Source organism: Hevea brasiliensis, unplaced genomic scaffold (assembly GCF_030052815.1).
Source record: "Hevea brasiliensis isolate MT/VB/25A 57/8 unplaced genomic scaffold, ASM3005281v1 Scaf355, whole genome shotgun sequence".
NCBI lineage: Eukaryota > Viridiplantae > Streptophyta > Magnoliopsida > Malpighiales > Euphorbiaceae > Hevea > Hevea brasiliensis.
Window position 1 is genome coordinate 83472 of NW_026614868.1, and position 7675 is coordinate 91146.

The 7675-nt window shown below is 36.8% G+C and overlaps 1 pseudogene; it reads right to left on the reverse strand.

Annotated features, from left to right (window-relative positions):
- LOC131168824 (protein REDUCED CHLOROPLAST COVERAGE 3-like) lies at window positions 1–7080 on the reverse strand (annotated as a pseudogene).
- Between the last annotated feature and the right edge of the window lie 595 nt (window positions 7081–7675).

Consider the following 7675-nt stretch of genomic DNA (forward strand, 5'->3'; position numbering starts at 1 on the left):
TCATGGAACTTGGCGATTAGCCTTTTATTGATCAAACAAAATCTCTGAACAAGAGAAAATTGAGATTTTTACAGAGATTATTACAATGTACTCAGATGGAATGAAAACCAATAAAATTAAATACAAATTATGATAAGAACTTCACTTCTGCATTGTCCTTCAATCTTTTCTATTGTGTTATAAGGTGATGCCAAGAGCTTTGTCAGATCACAAGAACACCATAACAAGGACAACACCTTTTTTTTCACATCTGCTTCTCTATTTCTCTATCTTATATGAACAGAAGCACAGATTGATTGTTGATTGTACAACCCGGTTACCCCATTTGTGAACTGCCTGTTTCTTCTCCGCTTTCTTACAACGGTAAAACCTTCACCATCACCATTTTTCTTATTATTTACATCTATTGCTTTTGACTGCTCATGTTCATTTGACTGAGTAACCTGGTCTGTCTTTTCTTCGTCTCCATAGAGGACTTTTATAATTGCACTGTCATTGACAATTGCATCCGAAGAACTTTCGAACTTCTCGCTGGGTACAGGCTTACTTCCAGAATCAACATTGCGCTGAACTGAATTCACAATAAAGCTTCGAATTATCTGCCTTGCAAATTCCGCCTTCTCAGACTCACAGCTGGTCTTTCTTGGACTACCATCTTTGACTCTATTGCTGGATTCCTCGTCCAATATCTCCTGTTATGCCTTGCTCTTTTCTAGCATAGAGTTTGACTCATTTGGAACACACTTAAATCTCTATTTCCAGGATTTGTTTGCCAAGCTTTCCTGGGTACAAACTCAGGTGCATGTGGATTCATGCTCCTAGAAGGCATTGTCATGGGAGTTTGATATTTCAGCAAACCTTGTCTCATGCGGTATGATATTGTATTTCTATAGTACAGTGGTGATCTAGGTCCACAAGGAACTCTAGCACCAAGTGGAGGTGCCGCTGGATCTGCAAGCATGCTTTGACTAGCTCTTACATCATAAATGCTTGTCCCAGAAACCGAGTTTAATGTGTGAACTACAGAGAGTGCTCCTGGATTGAATGGTTCAGCTGCAGCAGAGAGCTTACTTCCATTTGTTTCATCTGACTTTTCCTGATTAGAAGTAGGAATCTCATCATGTTCAGATCTAGATTTTTCTGATTGAGTTCCATGATCATGATTTTCATCTGTTTCACCATCATCTGGTACATTATCAACAACAGAAGTAATATTGATTTCCTCCATTGATGTCTCATTTGTCATGCTGCATGTCTGGGTTTCAGGTTCTTTCTCATTTGATTCTTCTGGTGGCTCCATCAATGGCTTCAAAACTGTACCGGGTGGTGCAACAGCCACTTCTTTGTAAGATACAGATTTAGAAGCCATAGCAGAGAGGTTTGCTGAAGAACATGACGTTTTAGGCACACAAGATTTTGCCTGCAGTTTAATTGAATCCTCCACAACACTCAACCCACGTGTATTTGATTGCTTTGTTGCTGATAATTCAGTTGTAATGGTCCTGGGAATTGTTTTTTGAGCTGGGAAAATGATTTCCCTCCTGTAGCTGCTTTCTCTGATATTTGAGTATTCATAACCATTTATATTCAGCTTTGCAAGAGCAGGTCGCCTACGACCTGATTTCCTGCCAGCAGCATTCCCCAACCTCCCTTTTGGATTGGCTTCTAGCCAACCTTCATCTGATGCTGTTTCTTCAACAACTTCAACTGCAACTGTGGGCCTGTATATAACAACATTATCTTTTTCTGATTTTTCATATTGAACCATGTTTACCTTTACTTCTTTGTTGCCACTGGCCAAATACATTGCATTTTCCAATCTTTCATGGAACATGGCATCTTCAACCATTTCATTTTGATGGCCTTGAGGGGCTTTATTATTGATCTGCAATACCTGTCAAATTTTAATACAAGGAAAGATCAGTTGCTATTTTGTTCTCTTTAATTAGCAGAACTATTATATCAAAGTTAAGACTTTAGATAGCTCAGAAGATGCTAAATTAAGTAGACAACACCGACTTTGCTCAAATGACATTTTTGAGGAATTTAAGATGCTCAGCACAAGCAGCAATCCAAGATTTCAGGTTTTTAGGGAACTCCAATTTACAGAACTTCAATACAATGTCAGGTTTCCTCTTCTTTTTTTTTTTTTTTTTCCCTCAATTATGGGCAAACAACCTGATGCAACTCTTGCCGTTTATGAAACTGTATAAAAAGCAGATTGGACAGATGTCCTGGTGCCAATCTGAACTTAACAACTCCATTTTGATTATCTGATAATTTCATTAGATTGGTGCGATACAACAGTCTTCAAAAGAAAAATTAGCAACAGACCAATAGATTTTAACCTCAAATTCAAGGAAAAAGATGACTTAACAAGAAACTGTCAGACCAAGTTGCGTTTAGAAGTTCTAATAAACAAGCTGTTGGAATATATGGCTTGTGGGAACAAGTCTCACATCAGCAGCACACAAGGAAATTAAAGGACATATAAGTGTTGGCAAACCAAACCAACAAAAGCAATATATACTACCTTCACACGCCACTGTTTCTTCTGTGCATCACTTCCTCTAGAATCTTGATCAGGACTGACGTAAACCAAGAGGTCTGATTCACTGCAACAAAGGGTCACAGATTTTGGTACCCCTAGCTATAGTTGCTGATCTAAAAACAAGTAATGTGGAGAATACCATATCAATACCTAAGGTGACCTTTGCTTGCAATAGATGCATCTGGCTTTGGAGTTCGTGCTGCTTCTTGCTGCTCTAGAGCCTTGGATTCAAAATATTCAAGCCATGCAGCAGCATCCTGCATGAGAAAATGCAGCACCTCAATCAGTATCAGATATCACTTTCTCCAACAGATTGATCCCGAGTAGCCAAGACCGCATGACATTAAAACAAAAAATGCTATTTACAACCACTATGTTACCCAGCCCATTAGAGCTGGCCAAGGAAAAGGTACAGGGGCTGGACAATCCACAGTGATAGTGAATCTCATGAACTCAGTCTAAACACTTGGAAACCAAAGCTGGACACTGATGGACAAGTCAACATAGATCACGACCATGCATTTTCAGGTTACCTGAGCACGAAGATCCTCTGGTCCAAGTTTTGCTTGAAGTATCTTTAGTGTAGTTTGCTCATGCTGAACACTGAACGAATATGCTTCCATCAATGACAGAGCTATGGCTATCGCATGGTAGCTTGCAGCTGTCTGTCAGACAAAAAGCAAATAAGCAAACAAAAATTAGCCTTCATTCCTTCTTATAAAAAGTTTAGCTTAATAGAATATTATCATGCAGGAGTTTACAAAGTTTTTGGAAGAGACACAGAGAGAGAGAGAGGGGGAGGGAGGGTAACCTGTATGTGATCCACTCCTAATAATCTCTGATTGCACTTTAGAGCTTCATGCAGAAATCTAAGAGCAACAATAACATTTCCCATGCCCTCTTCCATCATAGCCACGTTGATGTATGTTGCAGCAGTATTAGGATGATACAGTCCACAGTTAAAATGAAGAAGGAACAAAGCACGGTTCACATATCTGTCAAAAAAATTAGGACCAATCAAGGGAGCCAATGAAGTACAAAAAACAAACGACAAAAATTTTTCAGGAACTCAATTAAAAGAATAAACTAGAACCACATAGCTTATTCAATCAAAAAATTGCATTTAGCCAAAAACAGTTCTCATTGAAATAATTAATTACAACATAAGGGTGAAGGGACTGATTCAACAATGAAGTTCATTTGAAGAACTTCTGTTTTTCTGGCATCATTAATTATAGTCTAGTTAATTCAGTAATTAAATGTGCAAAGATGATTGGCAAATAAAGAAAAAGGTAAATTACTAAAGACCTGGCTTAAAATATGCCTTTGCCCCTGCTGATTGAAAATTAGTTAATTTAATCATTATATTACCATTAGTAAAAAAAAAAATGCAAGATTTTGACGAAGTAAAGTGTTTATAATGTAACAATTCAGGGACTTAAAGTGTGATCAAAGTTTAAAATTTCAAGGAATAAATTGCAGTAACTTTAAAATAACAGGGACAAGTGTAATTTAAAAAAAAAAAAATCATGTCTTATGCATGAACGACTAAAGTGTAAAGTTGAGGAAAGAAAATGTATGTTAGAACAAAATTCAGGGGAATTTTTGTAGTTTACCCAAAGAAAAAAGTCCAGTGCATATTCAATTTTACTTGCTTCAAAGCCAACTCAATATGTTGAAGACGATAATAAAACACAGAAAGATCTCCATAGCTTTTCATTGTATCTGGATGGTCAAGCCCAAGTTCCTTCTCATTAATATCCAAAGCCTTTTGCTGATATATAGTTGCCTAAAAAAGTAAAAGAAATAAAATAAATTAACTAGCAGTTATATCCTCAATTAATCCCTGGATGTGCCAAAAAAAAAAATCAAAATGGTGGAAACCCACCTATAAACATAGTTAGAGCTCATGATAATTTCATATAACTAAAACATTTAATATTTTGAACTAAATTGCATCGATGCTCAAACATGCAAACACCTACCATATTAATAAGAAACTGACACACTGCAGTAACTTCTGAGATCTACTCTGATTCTTGAATAGCCATTCTATAATTAGAGATATTAAGAACTTGGAATCTTTTTTACATCCAATCATATACCAATTAAATGCACCATTTTATGCTTCACTTTAACAAATAATTCTAATGATTTAGACAAATGCCTTTGCTTGAAGGGAAATAAGAATGACCCAAATCAAATTCCTAAAACTAAAGCAGATACATGGCAGAGAAGTTTTATTACCTGATTAAAGTCTCCAGTGTGGTAAAGAACTACAGCTAGAAGACTATAAGCCAATGATAGGACCACATAGAGCTATCATCTTTGCTAGTGCCTTCAATGTAAGTAGACATATTATGAGAACAATGAGTGTCTAACTTAAACAAAGGGATTAATGTAGCATTTATGTATCCATTGAATGAGTTAACACCTTTGTTCCATAATTAACAGCATCCTCCAGCTTTCCTTTATCAAGAGAAATATTGGATGACTCCAATAAACTTCATCCGTCTGCTGAAGAGCATCCTACATGCTGTACAGCATAGCATAAATACCTCATTCATATTGAATTTACTAATAGCTCACTAAGAATGAAATTTTCAGATTGACAGATGACGAACTCCAACCTTACACACAGGAACCATGCTGATGATGTCAAATTTCCTGAAAGGGTTTTGGGCATTCCATATCATAATCTCCTGGAACTAACTCCAGCCCCACCTGGAAAAATAATTATCAGTGAGAACCACATTTCAAAAATTCAGCAGCCAAAAACAATTTTAAAAAGGGGTACCTTGTGGCAAAGTCCTCGAAGAATTGATAACTTTCTCAAGTGGAGAAACTCATCTTTTAATGTCCAACCAAATCTTCTAGAAAGAAACGTTTGTAACCAATGCAATTTGAGAACATAATCATCCTTCATATTTTGGTCATTATCTTCCATATTACATGATCCAAGTGAGAAATTTAGGGATGAAGCTACAGCTGCCGATAAGTCATAGGTCTGCTACATTCTCCACAGATGCAATAACTGCTTTCACTATGTGCTTGAAAGCTCTAGTAACCATCTCATGGATACAAAGTGATTGTATATGAGGAAGCTTCTCTGCCAGTTCGACCTGATTACAACAAGATCAGAACCAATAAAATTAGAATATTTTACTTAAAACATATGAAAGTATGAAAATCTTCAATGAAATAACTCTTTTCCAAAAAGATTTTACACTACATAAGGATATATTCAAAGGATTGCAACAGTTAAAGATACCAAAATATTTATCAGGCAGTATGCTTCCCAGAGAAATATTATGACTTGTGTGATATGCTTTGATTTAGCTGGTTTGCACAAAATGAACTCACTAAATATAGCATAAAGATATATAATATAAGAGTCAGACACATACTAACACAACACGCCTACACAGAATACTTACCACCCGGCCCAGAGAGCGCATCTGTAGTCCCCTTAAATGCATGAGGTCAGTCAGTGTACGTCCATCAACAGGGGAAAGTTCTAGCGAGCCAAAGTCTGTTACCTAAATGATGCATGAGATCTAGATCATAAATCATACACAAAACCACATAAAAGTTATTGTCCTAGAGCAATTGACTGTATAAACAAAGTATTACCAGCTTTGGCAAAGCAGTTTCATTATAATATCCATATGCCATTTGAATAAGCTCATCCACTGACTGTTGCAAGAAGTAAATCCAACAGATAAGCAGAAAAAATTTGGTGCTGCAAGAACTACAGGCAGGCCCAGAAACAAGCAAAAAATTTATAAGGAAAAGGAGACTTTCAAAAACCTTTAAATGAAGGCCAGTTCCAGATTCTTTCAGACGGAAGAAGGCTTCTTCAGAAATCAATTCCTTCAATTCATTCTCACTGTTGGAGTCTCCATTGCTATGCTGTCCTTCATCAGTTCCCACATTTAGTCTGCAGGGGCCAGTTTTAGTTTCTTCCTTCTCAAGGATGCCATTCATGCTAGTTTTTTTATCCCTCTTCTTCAAGAACTTAAATTCCTTTCCATGACCTTTTACAGCATGTTTGGTCTCAGTATCCTCCTCAGAGTGTTTAGAATCAGTATCTGATGGAGTTTCCTGCTTTTGCAGATGTTGCATCCAACATGAACCCAGTTCCCATCTAATGGACCTTTCAGAAGCAACAGGCATCTCCCCCAACTTGGTCAAACTCTCTTTAATTACTTGTCGAACAAGACACCTAGATGCTTCTGAATCATCAAAGGAGTGGTGAGGTGACTGACCTCCAGATGATTCCTTGACACAAGACTGGTAAAGCACTACCCTTAAGCTGAAAAACATTTATCACCCTATAAGTCTATAGTGAATTATTAAAGCACATGCATTCAAGAACAGTAAATTGCCTAGAAACCATCTTACACTCTCAATAAAGCAGCAAAAAACTTTTACGACCTATCTTATTCTATTGGCTCCATAGAAACCTTAATTGCACATCTCTACTTAATGTTTCTTTTTTATGGCAACGTGTTATTTTACCTCCAAGTTTCATTATAGTTCTATACAATTTGATCGTCTAAATAATTAAAGTCATTATAGTTTGGTACTCAACACGGTCCTCGTGGGAACGATATTTTACTCACTACTATATTATTTATTCGCGATCCGTGCACCTGCAGTGGTTGTAAACCAGCAAACAAATTATATGCTAAATCACTGATTTACATCCCCCCTCAAATTGATGCACGTTGTCAAATAGCAGCAATTTGCCAACTACATAATCATGGCGGGCATGTATCATCAATTTTGTGAAGAGATCAGCAACTTGATCTTGAGAAGGATCATGAAGAAGGTGGAGAGTCTGATATTGTCCAAGTTCACAAATATAATGACAATCTACCTCAATATGCTTACTACGTTCATGATGCACTGGATTCGTAGCTATTCTGATAGCACTTATATTGTCAGCATAGAGAAAAGTTGGTTGATCAAATGAAACTCCAAAATCCAAGAGTAGCGGATGGAGCCAAACTACTTCTGAAATGAGAGATGACATGGTGCGATATTCAACTTCAGTAGATGACTTTGCAACTCTATCTTGTTTTTTGCATTTCCAAGAAATGGGGACTGAATCTAAGAAAA